The 25,523-nt window shown below is 39.1% G+C and overlaps 1 protein-coding gene and 1 pseudogene across 1 annotated transcript in view; one reads left to right on the top strand and one right to left on the bottom strand.

The window, feature by feature from the left end:
- TUSC3 (tumor suppressor candidate 3) overlaps nt 1-25,523 on the top strand; it is a 309,006-nt gene that overhangs the window by 250,275 nt on the left and 33,208 nt on the right. The gene's annotated exons all lie outside the window — the stretch shown is intronic.
- Nucleotides 10,083-11,226, bottom strand: LOC103215377 (protein phosphatase 1A pseudogene; annotated as a pseudogene).

A 25,523-nucleotide genomic window follows, 5' to 3' on the forward strand; every position in this document is an offset into this window, starting at 1 on the left:
AAATACAAAAATTAGCCAGGCGTGGTGGCTTATGCTTGTAGGGGCTGAGGTGGGAAAATCACTTGAACCTGGGATGCTGAGGCTGCAGTGAGCTGAGATCATGCCACTACACTCCAGCCTGGATGACAGGAGTGAGACCATGTCTGAAGGAAGGAAAGGAAAGGAAAGGAAAGGAAAGGAAAGGAGAGGAGAGGAGAGGGGAGGGGAGGGGAGGGGAGACATTTTCTCCTGGGGATGAACAGATTTCAGAGCAATACTGATTTTATGACTACTTATCCCCGGTCTGTACTATCTGCTCACGTGTCAGTCTGCTCTGCAGAATGTAGAAATATAAAAGATGCCTTCTTAGTATTTTATGCACACTGAGACATTCATGGCACAGCTATAGTAACACCCTTTTTCAAACGCAAGAAACATACAACTTGTTCTTAACCTGCTACAGTTTTCATTGTCTTCTATTGGTCTCCCTCCACACCCTAAGATTCTATAGCATGCTGCTTCTGAAAACTCCAAGCAATACGGCTAGAGACTTTTCTGGTCACTTAATCATCTATACAACAAACATTTATTGAGCTCTTTTTTTTTTTTTTTTTTTTTTTTGAGACGGAGTCTCTCGCTGTCGCCCAGGCTGGAGTGCAGTGGCCGGATCTCGGCTCACTGCAAGCTCCGCCTCCCGGGTTTGCGCCATTCTCCTGCCTCAGCCTCCCGAGTAGCTGGGACTACAGGCGCCCGCCACCTCACCCGGCTAGTTTTTTGTATTTTTTAGTAGAGACGGGGTTTCACTGTGTTAGCCAGGATGGTCTCGATCTCCTGACCTCATGATCCGCCCATCTCGGCCTCCCAAAGTGCTGGGATTACAGGCTTGAGCCACCGCGCCCGGCCATGCCTGCACTGTTTTAGCTGTTATAGGAAAGGGGTCCCAATCCAGACCCCCAGAGAGGGTTCTGGAACTCACACAAGAAATAATTCAGGGTGAGTTTGTAAAGTGAAAGCAAGTTTATTAAGAAAGAAAAAGAATAAAAGAATGGCTACTCAATAGACAGATCATCCCCAAGGGCTGCTGGTTGCCCATTTTTATGGTTATTTCTTGATTATATGCTAAACAAGGGGTGGATTATGCATGCCTCTCCTTTTTAGACCATATACTTTAACTTCCTGAGGTTGCCATGGCATTTGTAAACTGTTGTGGCGCTGGTGGGAGTGTAGCAGTAGGGACAACTAGAAGTCACTCTCATCGCCATCTTGGTTTTGGTGGGTTTTGGCCGGCTTCTTTACTGCAACCTGTTTTATCAGGAAGGTCTTTGTGACCTGTATTCTGTGCCAACCTCTTATCTTATCCTATGCCTCTGAATGCCTTACCTGTCTGGGAATGCAGCTCAGTAGGTCTCAGCCTCATCTTACTCAGTTGCTAGTCAAGATGGAGTTACTCTGATTCAAATGCCTGTAACACAGCCACTGATAAAAAACAAAACAAAACAAATCAAAAAACCTGTGAAAACTGGCAAAAGTCTTATTTTCATGGAGCATGCATTTTATGGGGCCGGGGGAAGACTGAGATAAACAAGTAACTAACTAAATAAATAAAGAGCTAAGTGTAACGGAGAAAAATAAGGTAAGGAAAATAGAGGAACTTAATTGGGGTCCTGTTGCTATTTTGCAAGATGGTCAGGGATGCCACCTAAGATAGGGTGATGTTTGAGCAAGACCTAAGGTAGCTGAGAGTGACTCATGTCACTGGTTAGCCCGGGCAGAGACAACAGCAAGTGAAAGACCTTAGGTCCTGAGCTTCCTGGGCATTTTTGAGTCACACATAGAGATTGTGTGGCTGGAGCAGAATAAGGACTGTGTCATGTGCTAAGAAATGCAATTAGGGGTCAGGCACGGTGGCTCACACATGTAATCCCAGCACTATGGGAGGCCGAGGCGGGCGGATCATGAGGTCAGGAGATTGAGACTATCCTGGCCAACATGGTGAAACCCCATCTGTATAAAAATTTAAAAAATTAGCTGGGCATGGTGGCTTATGCCTGTAGTCCCAGCTACTTGGGAGGCTGAGGGAGGAGAATGGCATGAACCCGGGAGGCGGAGCTTGCAGTGAGCTGAGATTGCACCACTGCCCTCCAGTCTGGGTGACAGAGCGAGACTCCACCTCAAAAAAAAAAAAAAAAAAAAAAAATGCAATCAGGGAGGTGGCAGGCGGTGTCATTAATAAGATTCTAAGCCATTGTCAAGATTCTTGAATCTTACTCTGAGTAAAAAGTAAAGTCAGTTGAAGGTTTTGAGCAGACAAAAGACTGCTCAGACTAATGTTCTAAAAGGATTTTTCTGACAGTTGTAAGGTGATAAACATGGTATAGGGATGGCAGTGGAACAGGAGACAAAACATGGAAGCAGAGAATCAAGAGGCATTTTATTAAACCAGGCGACAGGTGAGGGTGGCTTGAATGGGGAAGGAGGCAGAGCAGAACTCAAAATAGGTGGAAAAGTAGAGGGTTTGGATATGAGGAAAAAAAGGAGGAATCACGGATGGCAAGGTTTGTTTGTTTTTCTTTCTGAGCAACTGCTTGAAAAGAGTTTTCACATAACTTAAACTGACCTCAGGATGATTGCCAGAAATGAGGTAGAGTGGGACGAGGAAACAGGAATTTGGTTTTATTTATTTTTTTGAGACAGAGTTTTGCCTTTGTCGCCCAGGTTGGAGTGCAGTGGTGTGATCTCGGCTCACGGCAACCTCCGCCTCCAGGGCTCAAGCGATTTTCGTGCCTCAGCCTCCTGAGTAGTTGGGGCTACAGGCACAACACCATGCCTGGCTAATTTTTGTTCTTTTACTAGAGATGACATTTCACCATGTTGGCCAGGATGGTCTCGAACTCCTGACCTCAGGTGATCCACCCACCTCAGCCTCCCAAAGTGCTGGGACTACAGGAGTGAGCCACCGCACCCGGCCAGGAATTTAGTTTTAGACACGCTAATTTTGAAATGTCTAGTTGATGCTCGAGTGGGACTATGCAGTACACAGCGTGTATGGGAATCTGGAGATCAGAGGAGAGGTCCAGGCCAGGCAGAAGACAGAAATTTGGGAATTGTCAGTCTATATATGTATTAAAAGCCATGGAAAGTAGACGAGATCACCTCGGAAAATTGTGTAAATATAGATATGGACAGACAGACCTCAGAGGGCATTTAACTCTGAGCACTTGGCAGATGAGGAGCCGTCAGCTGCAGAGACTAAGAGGCTCAGCAGTGAAGCCGGAGAACTAAAAGGCAATGGCATCCTGGAAGCCAAGTGAAATAAATGTTTTGAAAAGGAGAAGATCATCAGCTAAATCAGATGCTGCTGCTAAGTCCGGTGACGTGAGGGCTGAGTGCTGCTCATTGGATCTGGGACTGTGAAGATTCTTGGCCACCTTATCAAGAGCGAGTGCAGTAATGTGGCTTGGCTGGAGTCAGTTCGAGAAACAACACGAGAGTATTTGGAAGTAGGGAACTTACACAACTCCTGAAAAAACTGAAAAAAAAATGTTCAGTTAAGATGCAAAGGGGCTGGGCACGGTGGCTCACGCCTGTAATGCCAGCAGTTTGGGAGGCCGAGGTGGGCGGATCAGGGCAACGTGGCAAAACCCCATCTCTACAAAAAATATAAAAATTAGCTGGGTGTGGTGCTGTGCTACTGTAGTCCCAGCTACTCAGGAGGCTGAGGTACGAGGATTGCTGGGGACCAGAAGGTGGAGGCTGCAGTGAGTCAAGATAGTGCCACTGCACTCCAGCCTAGGTAAGAGCAAGACCCTGTCTCAAAAAAAAAAAAAAAAAAAAAAAAAAGGCAAAGGAATGAGACAGTAACTGGATGATTACAAGGGGTCAAGGGATTTAACATATTTTTGCTGTTAAAAATGATACAAGACAGGTGTCATGTAATAATGCAGAGAGGGAGGCAGAATTTCTGGGGCAGTGTCCTAGAAAGGTGAGAGGGGTGGGATCCAGAGCTCCGGTGGGGCATCTAACTCTAGGGCTTCTCACTCTCCTAATAGAGTGAAAATGAACAACTGTTCTCATTTTCATGGGTCACAGTCAGGTTTTCCTGATAGTAAAGTTAGAATTATTCTAACCTGGTACAAAAAAGGACATTGTCTGCTTCTGTTCTGCTAGGAAATCCCTTTCCTTTGATGAAAATTACCTCCAATGCCACATGAGGTGTTGGTGTCTTTTAAAGACTCAGTGCTTGAGCGATGTTTAAAAATTGTTACTCACATGTTCAGAATCTAACCTGAAGGGCCGAGGAATGGAGAAGGAAAACTCACTGGTGAGAAAGGAGGTCAGACAAAGGAATTAAGCAACATCAAAAGCGCTCACCACATTCACAAGTTTGAAATGCACAATTTTGCAAGGGTTCATTTTAAGTATTTTTGCCTGTTCGAGTTTTGTTCCTGATGTGAGGGGAATAAGAGACTCAAATAAATATAAATATTCACATTGAAGTGCGTGATTTAAAAAGTCATATTAAGTCTAGCTGATGAGATCTCAAAAATATGGAAAAGGTATCATTTATTTCTTGTAAATACCATCTGGCAGACTGGTATATACTCATTAATACACAATCTCCTAAATTAAGATGCAGAAAAGTCCACCACAAAGTTGCCTGAAAATGAAGATGGGAGAAAATGTAACTTTATCCCCCAGAGACTAATAAAAATCATAACTACAGTTATTCCTGACAGTTCACAAGACGGTGTTCAACGCCCAGCTAACCACAAAGACAGGCATTTGGTGAAGATATTCAATCAATCTCATTATCCCAAACCCTTCAGTATTTCTGAGACCCGCTGGATTTCTAAACATTTAATGGATACATTTTTACTATTTTGCTTGGAGCTTAAATCCTGAAAGCGTTTTTGGGAGATTGGTGGTATGGAGTTGAGGGACTGTAACAGGAACAGTTTAAAGACTGCCTCAGGCCGGGCGCGGTGGCTCAAGCCTGTAATCCCAGCACTTTGGGAGGCCGAGACGGGCGGATCACGAGGTCAGGAGATCGAGACCATCCTGGCTAACACGGTGAAACCCCGTCTCTACTAAAAAGTACAAAAAACTAGCCGGGCGAGGTGGCAGGCGCCTGTAGTCCCAGCTACTCTGGAGGCTGAGGCAGGAGAATGGCGTAAACCCGGGAGGAGGAACTTGCGGTGAGCAGAGATCCAGCCACTGCACTCCAGCCTGGGTGACAGAGCCAGACTCCATCTCAAAAAAAAAAAAAAAAAAAAAAAAAAAAAGACTGCATCAATGTATGGGGTGGCTGAGAGCATGTTTGTTGAAGCTGTCATCTTTGTGTGATGAAGGAGTTTCACAAATTATCTTGGAGAAGTCACTGGGCTCCGTTGCTATTTTTGTTAAAACCTTTTCATTAGTAGCCTTGAGGAAAAAAAAAGAGAGAGAGAGAAATACAAAATGACATGTCCATTTTGGTATCTTGTGTTTTTTCGTAAATATGATGGCTCAGTGTCTATAGATGGCTGGGTAAATTGGAGGCAGTATATGGCAGGCAACTTGATCAAACACCCAGAGAAGCGTAAGGATAAAAGCACCGTGAGGGTTGTGAGAGAGCTGTGCGGGGCTGGGTGTGGCAGTCCATGCAGAACGTACCCTCGCTGTGCTCAGAGGAGTTCTAGAGCCACAAGAGAACCTCCTGACACTGTGGGATGAGTTTTTTCTACTTTAGATGCTCTTGTAGCCGGGTATAAATAGGCAACGCTCTTCAAGAAATTGAGTAAACAAGGATCCTGAAGGCTATAGTGGGGATTTTGAAATGGGAAAGAGGACTCAGAAACCATAGGGAAAAGACATGAACAGCTGCCATTAGATTTGCTTTTAGTCTCTTAGCTCTTCCTATCAGGTCCCAAAGGCTTCACTTCTGAAGATTCTTCTTCTTCGAGAAGAATCTCGGGCAATACTTGCATGGGAGAGCGTGTGGAGCTGGGAAGCTGCAGTGCTGTTAAACGTGACTCTTGTTCCGTTCGTGCGCTTTTGAAGATACACCACATAAGAGTAGAAGGAGGGATGACTGAGACTTTGGTTTTGGAAGATGATTCATTAAACATATTTTAATCCGCAATAGAGAGTGATGCTGTAAGAGTCACTGGGTGAAATCCTACCCCATTATGGGTATGAAGAGCCCTAAATAATTATCAGGTAATTAACATGCCTTCTTTCTTGTCAAAACATGAGATCTTAATAAATGTTTTGCTTGTCCATGGTGCTTAAGTAAATTACACTGAGGTTGAGCTACTCCTGAAAAATTAATTATGAAAATTATATATAGGAAGACATATAAATAATTGCAAAATTTCTTTTCTTTTTTGAGACAGAGTCTTGCACTGTCACCGGGCTGCAGTACAGCAGTGTGATCCCGGCTCACTGCAACCTCTGCCTCCTGGGTTCAAGCGATTCTCCTGCTTCGGCTTCCCGACTAGCTAGTATTACAGGTGCACGTCACCAGGCCCAGCTAATTTTTTGTATCCTCATTTTTCCTCATGCTGGACATGGCTATAATTCATCTATTGAATAAACAAACACAGGGTTAATTACTTTTTTTTTGTCCAGAAATATGCCCCTATTGGTCATATAATCCATCTGTGGCCAGTCTAAGGATCATTAATCAGATAAAAGATAAAATTCGTATGTAACTCAAATGAAGCTTATCTTCTCAAAAGAAAAGCCATTTGTGTCATCAAGTACCCAGAATGTGGCTAAATGTAGCAGAAAATCACTAATTGCATTCATACTCAGTGGTCATTCCAGCAGAAAAGTTTTCTTAAAAAAATCAAGAAGCATATGCAATTAGTAGGTGTATACTATGTCACCTGCAATAATTGCTGCATAAAAAGGACTTATTTTAGGTAAATGTGTGATTCAGTAAACAACTTATGGTAATAGCGGCTGAAAGAAGACAGAGAATTAAACATAAGACCAAGGTCAGCGTTGATGTTCACTCCTCTCTTCTAAAAGTTTACCTTCTTAAGGTTAGTTACCTTCTTAAGGTTGGTTACTTTCTTAAGGTTGGTCATCATAACCAGTGCACTAAGTGAACAGTGAGCGGTGAGTCATTTCCAAATTTCCTAAAACGTGCTTTATTAAAACAAATAGAATTTATCTTTCGGGCAATGCAATTTTGTGGCAGTTTTTCATCATACTTTCCAAGGAAAAAAAAAGTAAAGCCTAATATTGCATTGAAATGCACAAATATATCTTAGTAAATGTAGTACTATCATCCTAATTAGACAGACAAGCATACATGTGACAAAAATCAATAACTTCTTTCAACATGCACTAGAACTTCTGAAATCAAAACATTTCCAATTAAAGATGAGAAAGGTCACAGTAAGCAAGGAGATCTAAAGAATTTAATATGACAACAAAATATATTTTTCTTATGTAAGGGTGAAATACAGACAAGCAGGAAATTTAGGTAGCATAAAAGGTTAAATAGATTTTTAATTTTTATGTTATATTTTACCTTAAGTTCTGGGATACATTGCTGAATGTGCAGGTTTGTTACATGGGTATACATGTGCCATAGTGGTTTGCTGTACTTATCAACTTGTCATCTAGGTTTTAAGCCCTGCATGCATTAGATATTTGTCCTAACGTTCTCCCTCCCCCTTTTTCCCCACCCCCTGACAGGCCCTGGTGATGTTCCCCTCCCTGTGTCCGTGTTGTTCAGCTCCTACTTATGAGTGAGAACATGCATTGTTTGGTTTTCTGTTCCTGTGTTAGTTTGCTGAGAATGATGGCTTCCAGTTTCATCCGTATCCCTGCAAAGGACATGAACTCATTCTTTTTTATGGCTGCATAGTATTCCATGGTGTATATGTGCCACATTTTCTTTATCCAGTCTATCATTGATGGGCATTTGAGTTGGTTCCAAGTCTTTGCTATTGTAAATAGTGCTGCAATAAACATAAGTGTGCATGTGTCTTTATAGTAGCATGATTTATAATCCTTTGGGTATATATTCAGTAATAGGATTGCTGGGTCAAATGGTATTTCTCATTCTAGATCCTTGAGGAATTACCACACTATCTTCCACAGTGGTTGAACTAATGTATACTCCCACCAAGAGTGTAAAAGTGTTCCTGTTTCTCCACATCCTCTCCAGCATCTGTTGTTTCCTGACTTTTTAATGATTGCCATTCTAACTGGTATGAGATGGTTAAATAGATTTTTTAAAATGTTTACACTGTTTACTCTGTTTATAGTTTCTTTTGCTGTGCAGAAGCTCTTTAATTTCATTATATCCTACTTGTCAATTTTTGTTTTATTTGCAATTGCTTTTGAAAACTGAGTCATAAATTATTTCTTAAAGCTGATGTCCTGACTGGTGTTTTTTTAGGTTTTCTTCTAGGATTGTTATAGTTTGAGGTCTTAACATTTAAATTTTTCATTCATCTTGAGATAAGTTTTTTATGTGGTGAGAGGTTGGGGATATTCTTCTGCATATGGCTAGCCATCTATTCCAACACAATTTATTGAATAGAGAGTACTTTCCTCACTGCTTGTTTTTGCTGATTCTGTCAAAGATCAGATGGCTATAGGTACACAGCTTTGTTACTGGGTTCTCTATTCTGTTCCATTTGTCTGTGTGTCTGCCTTTGTACCAGTACCATGCGGTTTTGATTACTATAGCCTAATAGTATGCTTTGAAGTTGGGTAGTGTGATGCCTCCAACTTTGCTCTTTTTGCTTAGGATTGCTTTGGCTATGTTGATTCTTCTTTGGTTCTACATGAATTTTAGAATAGTTTTTTTTCTCTTCTAATTCTGTGAAGAATGACATTGGTAGTTTGATAGGAATGGCATTGAATTTATAGATTGCTTTGGGCAGTATGGCCATTTTAACAATATTGATTCTTCCCGTCATGAGCATGGAATGTTTTTTCTTTGGTTGTGACATCTGTAGTTTCTTTTGACAGTGTTTTGTAGTTCTCCTTGTAGAAACCTTTCACCTCCTTGGTTAGATGTATTCCTAGGTATTTTGTTTTTGTGTGTGTGGCAATTGCAAATGAGAGTGTGTTCTTGATTTGGCTCTGAGCTTGAACGTTATTGGTGTATGGAAATGCTCTGATTTTCGTACACTGTTTTGTATCTGAAACTTTACTGAAGTTGTTTATCAGGTTCCAGGAGCCTTTTGGTGGAGTCTTCAGGGTTTTCTAGGTATATAATCATTAAGTCGGCAAAGAGAGATAATTTGACTTCTTCTTTCCTATTAGGGTGCCTTTTATTTATTTATCTTGCCTGATTACTTTGGCAAAGACTTCCAGTACTATGTTGAATAAAAGTGGTTGAGAGTGGGTATCTTTGTCTTGCTGTAGTTCTTAGGAAAATGCATTCAGCTTTTGCCTGTTTGGTATGATGGTGGCTCTGAATTTGTCATAAATGGATCTCATTATTTTGATGTATGTTCCTTTGATTCCTAGTTTGTTGATGGTTTATTATGAAAGGATGTTGGATTTTATCAAAAGCCCTTTCTGTGCCTACTGAGATGATCACGTGATTTTTGTTTTCAATTCTGTTTAAGTGACAAATTTATTGATTTGCATGTGTTGAACCAACTTTGCATCCCAGGAATGAAGCCTACTTGATCACGGTGAATTAACTTTCTGATGTGCCACTGGATTCAGTTTGCTAGGATTTTTACATCTATTTTCATCATGGATATTGGCCTGTGGTTTTCCTTTTTTGTTGTGTCCTGTGAGGTTTTGGTTCCAGGGTGAAGTTGGCTTGATAGAATGAATTAGGGAGGACTCCCTCCTCCTAGATTTTTTTGGAATAGTTTCAGTAGAATTAGTACCAGCTGGTACTACCTAGAGGATCAAAGTATGTTTGAATTATGGTTTGAAATCACGTTTACGTGTCAAATTAAAAAAAAAAAATCAGTTCTGAGCTAGAAGTTGTACTACTGAAGTTCTCTGGTGGAAATCGTTCTCACCCATGTCATATCCCCTTCCTTAAAGTTGAGGACGGATGTCAGAAGTTCAACAAAGCTGAGCTGCACTCAACTTTGGAGGTGAAGGTAAACTCCATGGCTAAATGAGCAGTTTTAGCACATAGCATCATTTGATGTGGAGTCAGTGTCATCATTTTTATAAAGATTCAGTCTTTCATAAATGGCTTCAATAACATTCTGCTTGTTTGCCATTTCAATCCCAGGTGGCAGGCTGGGGATTTTCTCATTGGCTAATATGTACATCACATGGACTAAGTCAGGGACACCTTCCCCCTGCTTCTTTATGATTTCTTCTACTCTGCATTCCAGGTACTTATCCAACTCTGCCTCCTTCTTCGCTGCTTCGGCTGATACTTTGGGTGCATTTGAAAAACAGATCAAAATCACACTCATGTTGTCTCGATTTCCCTTGTATAAACAGGTGTCGACTACTTCATTGCAAACTTTCTCAGGATCATCAGTGACTTCAAGTCTGGATCTTACAAAATCACAGAGCTCTTCATTTCTTATAACATCCCAGATACCATCACATGCAAGGATAGTGAACTGATCATCTTCTTCAGGTCTTTCAATATCATGGACTTCAGGCTCTGTTGAGACAAGCTGCTCAGTAGGACCTTTCCCATGGATACATTTGTAATCAAAATCCCCAAAGGCTATCGATACAGCCAGAGAGCCTTTCACATGCTGAGTCATTACAGAGCCACCTGCATTCTGAATTCATTCTTTTTCCAGCAGGTTTGCAATTTGTGAAGAAATGAACTTTCTGTTCCTACAAAGTAAACCTCTAGAGTCTCTACAGTTAATGAAATAAGTATGTTGGGGGGAAAGTAAGACACTTACAGCTGTTGACCCACTTCTATCTGCACCATCTTTCTTCTCTGACATAACTCTCATGGAAACCTGATCTCATCAATCTCCAGGAAACCTGTTCTGATTCCATTCTTTACATTTTCCACAGAAGGGGCTCCTGCAGAACCTTTAAAACCCTGGTTATTGGCAATGCGATCTAACAAATGCTCACAGCAGTATTTGGCAACCTAAGAACCAGGATGCCCATCCTACACAGCAAAGAATGACCATGTTTCAAGTCTAGTTGGCAAAGCAATCACAGCTGTATGTGCATCCTCCATTTCAATACGCCAACCTTGCATGCTGCTTAGCTCATATCGCAACTCATTACCCCGCCCCTAGGCATTATGCTCTTCCATCTTTGTTTGTCTAAAAATGCTCCCATTATGTCATAATCCTCTAGGACTGTATTAAAAAGTCAAAAAACAATAACAAAACCCCAAAAAGTAAAACAACAATGACGACAACAAAAAAACAAGGCTGTGGAGGCAGGGAATGCTTATACATTGTTGGTAGGAATGTAAATTGATTCAGCCACTGTGGAAGGCAAAGAAATTAAAACTTTTAATGTCTCAAAGAACATAAAACAGAACTACCATTCGACCCAGAAATCCCACTACTGAATATGTATCCAAAAGAAAATAAATCGTTCTACCAAGAAGACATATACTTTTATATTCATAACAGTGCTGTTTACTATAGCACCATAATCAACCTAGATGCCCATCCGTGGTGCACTGGATAAAGAAAATGTGGTACATATACATGTTGGTCTACTAAACACCATATAAAAGAACAAAAGTATGTCCTTTGCAGCAATTTGGATGCAGCTGGAGGCCATTATCCCAAGCAAATTAACACAGAAAGAGAAAAACAAATACTGCATGTTCTCACGTATAAGTGGGAGCTAAACATTGAGAACTCATGAACATAAATATAGCAACAGTAGACATTGGGGACTAACAGAATGTGGATACAGGAGGGAAAGCAAGAGTTGCAGACCTAACTTTTGGATACTACGTTCTATATCTGGGAGACAGAGCATTTGCATCCCCAACCTTAGCATCATGTGATATAACCATGTAACATACCTGCATATGGATCTATTGAATCTAAAATGAAAGTTGAAATTATTTTTAAAAACTTTATACTAGTATGATTTTAAAGCATCCTACATATACCAGCTTTTGAACATATGATTAAAATACCCATATCATTTTATTGTAGAGATTAGGGAAGCTTTATTTTCTGACCAGTATTAGAAAAGATTTGAGTAACAATTACCTACAATTTTTATGCAAACTTCTTTCACCTGGTATAATATGTTCCTTAAGAAACTTAAGAACATTTCAAAGACTTTTTGTTTCAAATATTGGTTATTATTTTAATACTAAATTTTATTCTAATATATTAAACATAAAAAGAATATGACTGTTTTAAAAAAAGCTATTTCCAGAGCCCTAGGGGATAAAATGATACATTTACCTATGTAACCCTTTCTTAATATTCCTTTGTATTTTATTACTATCAGTGAGAGTTTTGAATTGGACAAAAAAAGCTTAAGGGGTTAGAAAAGTTCTCTCAATATATACCTCTCGTTGGCCAATTCTGCTTCTAGCTTTTTAATGAGACTGTCGAGAATTATTCTCTTACTGAACGTCTTTCCCTACTCTCAGACCTGCCATCATTACATCTTACATGAAGCTAAGAACATGGGAGACAGAAGTAGCCCAAGAGTAACTTTTATAGTTCCCAGGAGTAAGAGTGCCAGAGATGTAGCTGGGAACTTGCCCAATGGCTTCTCCATTTTTGACAATTTCTAGGCTTAGGTGTCAGTCAGTGTTAGCTTTGGCCTGCTGCCACCCAAGAAATTCTGCCTCATTCTGAGCTCTTTGTCACCCGGGTTACTAATTGTGCTTTCAGGGATTCTAAAGCTCCTCAACCTATACCGGTTTTTTTTTTTAAAAAAGATAACATGTATTTATAGACTTCAAACAAATTATACACATACACACATACAATTAAGATATATATAATTATAGCTATTTTGTATAATATACACAATAGTGCCCCTGTAGCTAAACCCAAGTTTAGCTGCTTACTGCTTGAAAGGCAAAACTCAAGAGACAAGGGTTGGTGGGAGGAAAAGCAGGTTTATTTAGAAAGCCAGCCAACCCAGATGATGGCAGATTATCATGCTAAAGTACCATCTTAAATCATTCCAAGTTTTTGGCTCTTTTTATGTCAAGGGCAGGAGGAAGATGGAGGGCTTGGGGCAAGAGGTAACTGATGACTGTAGGTATCTGGGCGGCAGCAAGGGTGAGAGGATGTTGGGAATTTCTTTTCCTGGTCAAGTCACAGTGTTTCCATAAATCTTTAACAAAACATAGTTGCTTGTGTACTTTTCCTTTAAACTCAGTGTTCTTTCTGAAAAACTACATGATTGCGGTTTTTGTATATGATCTCAGTGCTCTATCCTTGCCTATGTGCGGGAATAGGTAAAGGTCTCTTAAACAAAAATGAAGTTAGTTATGTTGGGTTTTGCTGCTTTGGTGTTATACCTATTTGAGGTGGATACGTTCCAAGTCCCCCCACCCCGTAGACACCTGAAACTGTAGATTGTATCTAGTTCTATATATGTTGTTTTTCCTATACATATATACTTACAAGAAAGTCTAATTTATAAATTAGGCACAGTAAGAGATTAGCAGCAACAATAATAAAACGGAATAATTGTAACAATATGCTGTAATAAAAGTTTTATGAATGTATTTTCTCTCTCTCAAAATACCTGATTGTACTGTATTCACCTATTTTCAGTGACCAAGGGTAACCCAAACCATAGCAAATGCAACCATGCGTAAGAAGAACTACTGTAACTATATTACTTAACAATTCTCAACATTTGGCTTTCTTCTCACTTGGCAATGCCAGACTTCTCCTTGCCTTAAGGAAAACATTCAATCCTATATCCCTCCTATTTTTTAAAACCCTAATGCTTTTCAAACTCTAATATGCATACAAATTACCTGGAGAATACACTTTGTTAAACCTCCTAGTTAAAATGCAAATTCCAATTAAATAGTTCTGGAATAGACAGAGATTCTGAATTTCTTACATGCTATATAATTCTATGCTGCTGGTTCAGGGATCACACTTTTGGTAGCAAGCCTTAAACAGTGGTTCTCATAGTGTGTCCTTGGACCAGCAGCAGAAGCATCATCTGCAGACTTGGGGGACATGTACATTCTCAGGTCCTACCCCAGACCTATTGAATCAGAAATTTGGGGGGTGGGGCTCAGAAATCCATGTTGTAATAGGTCATTCAGGTGATTCTGCTGCCCTTTGTAGCTAAAGAACCCCGGGCTTAGAGTATTGCATGTTAAAATATTTCCTCCATGTCAATTCATTATACACAAGATGTTGAATACTCTGGTGAAGAAAATCAAGGCTGGGAATGGTGGCTTATGTCTATAATCTCTGCACTTTGGGAAGCTAAGGTTGGAGGATCACTTGAGCCCAGGAGTTTGAGAGCAGCCTGGGCAACATAGATAGATGTCTCTACAAATAATAAGAAACTTAGCTGGGTGTAGTGGCACATGCCTGTGGTCCCAGCTACTTGGGAGGCTGAGGTGGGAGGATCACTTGAGCCCAGGAGGTCAGGATTGCAATGAGTCGTGATGGCACTACTGCACTCCAGGCTGGGTAACAGAGCAAGATCCTATCTTGGTGGGGGGCCGGGGAGGAGACAGAAATCAAAATCTTTTATCCTCAAATATATATCTTTGACATATTTTGAGATGGCTGCCACATGGCCAGCAGACTGAAGTTGCCCTGCAAAGCTGTCTTTTGTGGGGGAAATTTGCATCTGTAGAGAATCTCCATTAAGACCACCAGGTCTTCCATTGTCCAAATATAGGAAAGATGAGCTGAGAGTCTGACATAAAGATCCGACACATTTGCCAGTATATACACCTACAGAGTCGTCTTAGACAGGACCACTGACACCAAGGAAGCAGGGCACATCCAGGCAATGCTGGGTGAGTAGGCAGATGTGATCACCTGGAGCTTATAGACATTCTCCTTTGATTACTTCCAGTTTCTCAGCTAAATAAGAAGCAAGATCATCAGCAGAGAGTGAGGAAAGGAAAAAAACAGATATGAGAAAATCATTTAGGAGACAAGAAGTGTGAACATGCTTGGAAAATGTCGCATGGTTGTCTTGTAGCATTTAAGGACCCATTGTTGGTGTTAATTCTATTGATTATGGTAAGCAAACGAAGCTAACAAATAGCTCCCAAATCTCAGAGACATAACAAAGTGGAGGCTTTTTGTTTTCCTCTCTGTTGTCACATTCCAAAGAGGTTTAAGGGTAACAGTTACTCTTCACATAGTCAAGTGTCTACATCAAGTGTCTATAACTAACTACATCCCCTCCACACTCTACTCTTAACTTCGAAGTCCACCAAAATTCCTTCACGATCATAAAAGGAAGAACCAGACAATTCCACAGATGTTTAGGAGTCAAGCCCGGGGGTAGTTGCCACCATTTCTGCTGACATTTCACTGACCAGAAATCAGTCCCAGGGCTTCAGCCAGCTGTCAAGGAGACTGGAAAAAGGAGTCAAGATTTATTTGCAGAGAGTTGGATCCAACTAGAACTGGGGATCTGCAGAACAGGCACAAAGAAGCAAGTGAAAGGCAAGGAATTAGTGGATATGAGCGACCAGGTGAATATCAAAATTGACCTATGAATTCAATTTGGAAAAGGCAAATGAGGAGAGGGGTGAAGGAAGTGAATAGGTGGCAGGATAAATTGACTTTTTAAATTTTAAAGCTTATAGTGCCTTGATAATATAGTAAAGGTTAAAAGAACCATCTGGGGCTAAATTATGTTTTTAAGTTTCCTTGAGGGCTGTCACATTTGTCTGAGTAGCAAAAGCCTGTATAAAATAGCCGAGCCAGTTCTCTAGTCACTGATTCTTGCAAGATTAAAAATAGGAAAGAAAAAAAAAAACAGTAATAGGTATTTGAAGAACAGAGGATTTTATGTTCTCTTTGATGATGATCAATTAAAATATTTTGCCCATGGTTTCTCATTGACTTAATTTGCATTCCTTTTATTCTCCAAAGAAATAGGACACACGATGCAAGACTACTTTTATTGGATTTCTTGTCAAGGTTTTGGGGACATCCAACTTAGATGAGAAGTTTTAATTGTATTGTCAGCAGGTATTAAAGTGCGTCTTAAGTTGAAACGTATTTGCTGCCATGAATATAAATCCTAGAAACAAACAAGTACTCAATGTAAAATTATCTGTTTCTACAGCTAGAGGATTGTAGACTGAAAGGTTCAAAAGAATCACAAACAGAAAACATTTAGAAGGTGTTATAGGTGACATTCAGGAGGTTGTCTGTGTATGTTCTAACTGTTTCTATGGGAGTCAAAATATGAAAGTGTACACATCGATACAACTACTAGGAGCATAATTTTGAAAAAATAGTTTTGATTTGAATATATCTATTTTCCTGTGAAAGAAATTGTCACAGAGATAGCAATAGGTAGATATACACTTGTTACTGCTGTAAAAATATGGCCGTGGTTGCAACCAATTAGGTCACAGGTTTCATCTACCTCAATTAATTTCTCACTGAGCAAATACATGTACTCCTGGCCATCTGCACTCAATGGCTGCCACTGGTCCCAAAAAGGCAGCCTATTGAGGGTGGAGGACACTGGGTGTTTGGATAACTCCCGATAGTGGAAAATGGACAGAAACCTACTGTGAATAGTACATGACTGTAGACCTTTTCAACATGATATGCCTTATTCCATTGATTCCAATAGCTCACAGAATGTAACATATAGCATGATTTTATACAACACTAAGGAAAAAATGGGCTGGGTGTGGTGGTTCACACCTGTAATTCTGGGACTTTGGGAGGCCAAGGAGGGCAGATCGCAAGTCAAGAGTTCAAGACCAGCCTGGCCAATGTGGCGAAACCCCATCTCTACTAAAAATATAAAAATCAGCCAGGTGTGGTGGCACGTGACTGTAGTCCTAGCTACTCGGGAGGCTGAGGCACAAGAATCGCTTGAACCTGGGAAGCAGAGGTTGCAGTGAGCTGAGATTGCACCACTGCACTCCAGCCTGGACAACAGAGCAAGACCATGTCTCAAAAAAGATAAAAAAAAAAAAAAAAAAAAGAAAAGAAAAAAATGCTGCCATTGATCCAGGACACAATGCTCTTTCATCACTGGGGATTTACATTTTATATTTGCTGGAGGATTTTACTTAGATGTAGACACTGTGTAATCAGCCAAATAAAATACAGTGGAACTGGACTGATTAAAATCTTTCTGAAATTTCTTCCAATTGAAAATCTGACTCCCTTGAAATAACTTTCAACTCAAGGCAGCTGAGTCCTCTGTACCATTAAGAGTATTGGTGATGCAGCATTTCCTTAAAAAAAAAAAAAAAAGGCACACCTGTCTCTGCTGTCTTTGGGGTTTTCTTCAAAGCTTCTAACACCATCCAGTAAGTTCTGATACTGGAACTTTCCGGAGTTTACTAGAAAGTATGAGGTAATCATAACCGCTTTACAACTTGCTGGCAGCAATGGGAAGATACTGTAAATTTTAAGGCACATTTTATTTTGGAATAAAAATGATATGAAATGTTAAGACTGTATATGATTCTAAGAAATGTATCATTTTTATATTTTAATCTATAAAATATAATGTGGGAAAATGGAATCATTTTAACTCAACAAGTTTGCATTGAGCTCCTTCTGTCTTTACACTCTTGGGATAGATCAAGATAGCTTATTAACCCTCATGTGAAAGAGGGGTTTTTTTTAGCCATTCAGTGTTATTCTTCAATCATTCAGTCTTAGTGCTAACCATCAAAGTATTATGTTGAGGCAGTAGGATGAAGTGAAGATCACAGTCTTCACAGCCAGTCTGCCTGAGTCTAAAATCGAGCTCCACCATTACTAAGTTTGTGACATTGAGCAAGTCACTTCACCTCTGTGTGTCTGTTTCTTCAAAATGACAGTATCTACCTCACTGGGTAATTGTGAGAACTCAACAAGCTAATACCCGTTAAATACTTAGAACAGTGCCTGGATGTAGAGTTCTTCTATATTATTTATCTGTATCTTGAGAACTTTGTTTAAAGAGTTTAGACATTGTTGTGATGTAGTCTCACATAGCATCAGCAGGTGTCTCCTACCAGAATAAAGAGAGTAAGAACTCGATTTAATGTTTGACTTACCTGTAGTTATATTCAGTTTTTCTGTGATTGAGTGTATGTGTGTGTGTGGTCTTCCTACTAAGTTCCATGATAAAAACAGTAACAATATCTTTTTTTCTAGAAGGAGGAAGACATAATCCCACCAAAACAAATGTATATTTTTGTATTACCTGACTCCTTGCAGGAAGAAAATCATATTTGAATATGAGTAGCTAATAGAGAAGTGAGGGAGATGCAGTTTTCAACCTACTAAGATGTAAATGTAGATGCCTCATTTTAAGCTACTCCAATGCAATGCATTGTCAATATGTATACATTTGCTTCAACAATTAGTTGATTTTCTAGGAATTTTGTGCTACTGCACTTGAGGTGATTGAATTTGCTTAAGTTCACAAATATCTCTTTGCTCAGGAGTTGAATGAAAAATATACATTCATTTTCACACACAAGTATCCACATAATATTAGTCTTTTATGTTTGTTTCTATTATCTAAACAGTTGCTTTACCCAGAGTCTTTCTTTTGCACAAATGAAAAATTTCAGCTGACCTGTGGACTTAGAGATTTATCAACATTAAATATTTTAAAAGTGTGGAATCTTGTCAAATAACCTATTGCACAAAAATATTCATGAATATCTTGCCATACGCTGAATACCAGGTGATCCAGAATTCAAGTACATATACATTGATTGCCTACTGTATACTTCATAGTAAAGTTATATGCATGCTAAATGTTGCTGAGTATGAGAGAAATATGAAACATATTGGTTACAACAAATTGTTTATCGTTTAGTTGATAGGAACATACATGAAACAAGATACACAGAGACACAAATTAAATGCTTTTAAAGTTATAAGTAATGAGATATAAGTAATGAGACAATGTAGTAAACAAGTAATGAAATACCAGTAATGAGACAACGTAGTGTAATAAAATGTATTAATTGAAGAATAAACTGCTAGTAAATAGTACATAAAAATGTTAGAAGGCAAGTGACTGCAAGACTTCAAGGAAGGTATTGCATGAGGTGGGTGTGCAAGATAGACAGACTATTAATAGAGATAGAGGAAGGGAATTCTAATGGTAAGAACAGGAGCACATCTATAGACATAATGATGGAAGGTTCTTGGGGGGTGCATACAGAAAGATAGTAGGAAATCAGCATCCTGAGTCAGATGGAGTCCCTGGGGAACATAATAAGTGATATTTATTCTTAAAAACTGAGTCAGATTTGCAGACTTTTAAGAAGTAGATGTGCTTTCATTGCATACAGTAGACTATTAGGAGTTATTAAAAATTCTTCAATGGGTCAGGAATAGGATAAAGCTCAAGCCAAAACAATATGTCAGAGAAATTCACGCAGAGAAAGGAGAGACACAGGAAGAGTAATTAGACCTGGAAACAGAAGCATCTGTCCGCGATCTCTGCAGGGCAATCTTTACCTATTCCCAGGTCTAATGTTGGACAGAGCTCTGACTTTCTAATGTTCCGCAAATACCATCTCTTATGGCATTCTGTCTCTCATTTTCTTGTCCTTTGAACAATGAGTTCAAATCTCTTGATTCAGATAAATTATATTTTAGTCCCTTATTAAAGAACTTGCAGACAGTATCACTAAAGGTTTTCTAAAGGTGAGTGCTACAAATTACAGAATTTCAAAGTTGGCATTGTTTCTAGGGAAAAATTCCAGAATAAATTATCATATAGAGCAATTAATACAGTAGAAGTTCTCTTTAATTGTCAACATGGGCCCATAAATAGCAATTCATGGGATACACCTAATTGCTTTCTCTGGCAGGGTTGTCAGAAGGAGGAAGAGGTACTAGATATATTGAATCCAAATTTCAGTGAGGCAGTTTACCCAGTGTAGTGTATGAGCATTCAACATGGATGGCAGTTAAGATGGATGACCCTCTTTCCCCAGTTAGCAACAGTCTTTGGATAAATGGAACCTGGAGGGAGGTTTAGGAGCTTCTCTAAGGCTCTGTCTTCGGCTGTGCCTTTGTTAATGAGTCAGATTCCTAAATTATCTCAAGAGATTTAGACAGTGAAGAGAACTGGAGATGAGTTTTCAGAGGGGATAGTGGAAAGGCTCCTTCTTTGATTTGGGCCATCCATTGCACAAGTATAAGCTGTGAATATTAGAATACTGAGGAAACAATGGAAGGGGTAGCAATGTATGCATTTTCACTATTCTTCTGAGAACAAATTCCAAATGTAGGCCATTTATTAATAATTCTGATAGTAAAATGCTTGACAATATATTAAGAAAAAAGATATTATGGGACAAGAAAGATATGTGAAGCATCGTGGCATAGGTGACTACCAGCAATGAGGATTGCTGACTCTTCTATCCCTGGGATTTTTTGGACTTTATTGGGTCAACTTGTTCGAAGACTTAATTCGCATGATGATTTGCCCAAACCACCAGTTCATTCAGTACAAGCTTTTAGGGAAAGGTTTTTAACTACATTTTTGTTTTTAGTACCGGGGACATAAGACATTCATATGCCCTCAAATTAGAGCTTTCCCAATAATCAAAAAGCCCTCACAGAGAAGCGGCATGTTTTGACACCCACCACGTAATTCAGTGTCATTCAAATGATATGATGTAAGTAACTTACAATCACAGTTTAGACCAACTATGTGTTGATAGCAGCATTGGGGTTTATAGCGCCTAGCAGAACCAGCTCTCCAATGTTTCACATGAAAGAGAAAAAGTAAATTCATTATTTCTATTTTTGCCACTCCAAAATGTCCTTTCCTTTATTTTGTTGCAGAATAAAATATAAGATGTGAAGGCCAGAAATTGAAATTACTGATTAGTAATTTGGAGCTTGCTTTTAAAACAATCATGTTAACTCCAGCAATAATTTCCGTACAATCTTGTCATTATCTAAAAGGGACTCTCAGTCGCTGCAGACTACTCCTATTAATGAAGTCACCAATCATGTTGCACTTTTTTAAAAACTCAGGTAGGCTTTTCTCTGTGATTTGAAAGCATGAGGTAGTGAAGTAAGCAAAGCTGTGAAACTGTCAATCCATATTTAGGTTCTTCATGGTATGTGGTGACTGTCCCACTTACTCACTCCACCACCTTAGAACTTTGATTTCTGAACAACCAGAGAAGAAAGAAATCAAGACTTGAAATGCACGTGCCCAAAGGGTAACTATGTGGTACCCTTAAGCAAACACGTAAAACAAATGTGGTTTGGTTCCATCTCCACCTAAATCTCATCTTGAATTGTAGTTCCTGTAATCCCCATGTGTTGTAGGAGGGACCTGGTGGGAGGTAATTGAATCGTGCGGGTGGTTATCTCCATGTTGTTCTCGTGAGAGTGAATTCTCATGAGATCTGATGGTTTTATAAGGGAGTTTCCCCTCCACCTCTGCTCTGCACTTCTTGCTATCATGATGTGAAGAAGGACATGTTTGCTTCCCCTTCCACCATGATTGTAAGTTTCCTGAGGCCTCCCAAGCCCTGCAGACCTGTAAGTCAATGAAACCTCTTTCTTTTATAAATTACCCAGTCTTGGGTATGCCTTTATTAGCAGCGTGAGAACAGACTAATACACAAGTGTTGATCTTACTAAAGATCTTGTTCCCAAACTATGTGTCATGATATTCTTCTAAGGAACTCTACCTGTAGTGCTAAAGTGAATTGGGGAAAGATAAGAGGAAGAGAAACCCCACAGACTTCCATGGTCCCAGAGTCAGGTCAAAAGCCCCTGACTTATACCGGTGACTATAGGAATGGATAAAAGGTGGAAGGTGGGGAGACTGTGATGAAGGAGAGAAAGGAAGAACAACTAGCAGTCAAGGTGAAATAAAATTTCAGGTTTAAATTATAGGACCTTGGAGAAGAGCAGAGGTAAGATTAGACGAGTTGAATCTGAAGTGGAAATACTGAGATTATTAGGATATTCTGTCGGGGGATGATGTCAAGACAAACTTTTTAAAAGTTTTCCATTCTCAGTTGATACATTAAGGAAAAATTGACACATGATAGTCATCGTTCTTTTTTAGTGATGGAGAGAGCATGTATTCACAAGCAAATACCATGCAAAGATTTCATATACCATTGTGGGACTTTAATAGAAATCCTTTTCAAACAGCTTTTCAGCTTTTTCCTTAGAGCTGACTTTTCTGTATAAATTATTATTGTACTTTCATTTGCCTCTTTTAAGACGCCTTCAAATGTACTCTATTTTTAATTTTCACAGAATTGGCAAAATTGAATGTTCTTAGATCTGTTGATTGTACAGCTTGATTTTTGTAATTTCACTCATTCCACTCAGCCAATGCATTAGACAGGTGATCAAAAATGCAGTTCTAAAGAGTAAAGAAATCTTTTGTTTCTCAAATCCTCTGTGACTGACATGGAGGATCAGAAGAGGATTTTTAAGCATAATGGTACAAATGATACTATTTCACTTTTTAAATTTTTACAAATGAAGGACAATCATAATTACGTGAAAGATTACGTGAAATGAAAGATATTGATCTGTAATTTTTCTTTTTTTTAATGGATTATTGTTCTGTCACTAGGCTGGAGTGCAGTGGCGTGATCTTTGCTCACTGCAACCTCCACTTCCCAGGTTGAAGTGATCAAGCGATTTTCCTGCTTCAGCCTCCCGAGAAGCTGGGACTACAGGTGCACACCACCACACCCAGCTAATTTTTGTATTCTTCGTAGAGGTGGGGTTTCACCATGTTGGCCAGGATGGTCTTGATCCCTTGACCTCATGATCCGCCCACCTCAGCCTCCCAATGTGCTGGGATTACAGGTGTGAGCGACCGCACCCAGTCTCTGTAATTATTTTACCTTAACATCACTTTCTGATTTTGGTATTAGTATTATGCTGGCCTCTCAAAAGGAGTTAAGCAGTAATTCCACCCTTTCTATTTTCTGAAAACCTTTCTGTGAGATTAGTGTTATTTCTTCCTTGATTATTGAAACTACCTACCTTGGAATTTTATTTTGGAAAGGCTTTAGATAACAAATTCAACGTTTCCCTCTTATGCTCTTTAAAATATGTTCTTTAAAATCAAAATCATAACATTACCTTGTGAGGTTACAATGTATGTAGATGTAATAGATAATATAAGTATAATATAAAGAGGTAAAAATTCAGTTTTAGATGTGCTCAGCTATTTGCCACTTTTGTTCCTCTTAACAAAGCAGATTTCTGTTTCCAGATTTCTCTCTAACATTATTTCTCTTCAACTTGAAAATGTTCTTTAGCTTTTTTTTGTAGAGTAAATCTGCTATTGAAGTAGTCTTAGTTTTCTCTCATCTTAAAATAACTTTATTTTGCTTTCATATCTGAAAATTGTTTATAATGTCTATATAATTCTGGGTTGACAGTTACTTTCTTACAGTACTTTAAAGGTGTTCACTGTTTTCTGGCATTCATGATTGCAGATGAGAAATTTTAGTCATTTAAGTCATTGTTCCCCTGTTTGTAATATGTCTCTTTTTGCTAGTAGCATTTGAGATTATTTTATCTCTGGATTTTAGCAGATTGATTTTAATGTACCTAGGCAAGTGTTTCCTTTTTCTTTCTTTTCCTTTCTTTTTTTTTTGTGGGGGGGGTGGTAGGGTAGTCTGTTTGTGGTTTGCTGATCTGTAAATTTATGTGTTTGAGACAATTTGGAATTTTACTGCTATGATTTCTTTAAGATTTTTTTCTTTCCAATCTCAGCCTTATACTGATTCCTACACAGAATTAAGCTAGCCTTTCTTCTGCTTTTTTCTCCCACTATAAGATTTCCCCTGTACTCTCCCAAAAAGATGAGTTGTTTTTTTTAGGAGCTTTATCTACCAATGCTGATGTTCTCCTCTGGGACTAAAACCTCTCATTGAGTCAAAAGCAAACACCCTAAGCCAGGTTCCTTCTCTAAGTGTTGACTTTCCTTCACAATCTACCTACTTTTGTTTGCTTTTGAGAGACCATAGATATTGGTATTTTCCTTCTATTTACTTGTATCTTTGTATTTCATTCACAAATTTTTATTGTAATTAGCAAAGGGATTGGATTTTGTGGACTAACACCATCAAAGTGCAACTAAATTCCCAAATTCTGTTTTAAAAGCATCGTTCTGGTTGCTCTGGTGAAATTAGACTATAAACAGGTAAGAGGGTGACCTCTTGGGATGCCATTGCACATCTCCAGGTGAAAGATGATGGTGATTTGACAAGGCTGGTAGCACTGCAAGTAATAAGATGTATCCATTTTCTAGATGTCTCTTAAAATCCAGCAGAGTTTCCTGGTGAATCAGATACTGAGTAGGAAAGAAAGTGAGATATCCATGATAATGCTAAGATTTTGGCTTGAGCAATAGGAAGGAAGGTTTAGTCATTAACTGAAATTGAAAACACTACAAATAGAAAAAAATAGGTGAACTGTCAAAACTTTAGCTCTGACATGGAATGGGTGAAATTCTTATTAACTATTCAAGTGGAGAGATCAAATTAGCAGAAGATATATAAATGTAGACTTCATAAGGAAGAGACTAGGCTACAGATTTTAAAAAATAGAGTTTCCACTTTACAGATGGTATTATTAATAGTTTAGACTCCACAAAGTCCCCTAGGGAGATGGTTTTCAAACTTTGATATTCGAGAGAATTACCTGCAGTGCTTGTTACCACTGATTGTTAGGCCCTAATCCCAGAGTTTCTGATTAATTAGGTCTTTGGAGGGATGTGAAAATTTGCTTTTCTTGCAAGTTTCCATGTCTTGCTGATGCTGCTGGTCTGGGGACCACACTTTGAGAATTACTGCCCTAAGGTGTGAATGAAGATACAGAAGAGAAGGCTGCCAAGGATTGAGCTTTGGGAAATTTGTGTTAAGATGTCCTAGAAAAGATAAGGAACCAGCAAAGAGGACAGAGAAGGAGCATCCTATGAGGTATGTAAAACAGGAAAATGGTGTCCTGGAAAAGATTTTCAAGGAGGAAGGATTATCAGCTGTCATCTGCTGCTGATACGTCAAGTAATAAAATAAGAACTGAGAACTGACCATTGCTTACACCAGTAAGAAGATTCTTAGTGACCTTCACAGTATCAGTTTTGTTGGAGATTTGGGGGCAAAAGCTTGTTTGTAGTGGATTGAAGTCATATCTGTATAACACAGTCAAGTTCACAGACAGGTTCATTGGCCCTCATAACTCAATAATACCAGCCACTAAAATCCTCTTAACAATACTGTCCATCATAGATTTTTTTTCTAAAGGAAGAGGACAAGCAGATCAACCAGTGTGATTTTCCTGTTTGCCTTAAAGTTAAAAATATTTAATTCAAATTAACATACTGACTTTTTGCTTATGGTATCAGTCTTTTAAAAGTTAGTTTAACCTGTGCCAGTTCCTCTGATCCTGTTTAATTCTAGCTCTGTCAACACAATGAGTTTTCTGGAGCTC

The sequence above is a fragment of the Chlorocebus sabaeus genome, chromosome 8, assembly GCF_047675955.1.
Source record: "Chlorocebus sabaeus isolate Y175 chromosome 8, mChlSab1.0.hap1, whole genome shotgun sequence".
NCBI lineage: Eukaryota > Metazoa > Chordata > Mammalia > Primates > Cercopithecidae > Chlorocebus > Chlorocebus sabaeus.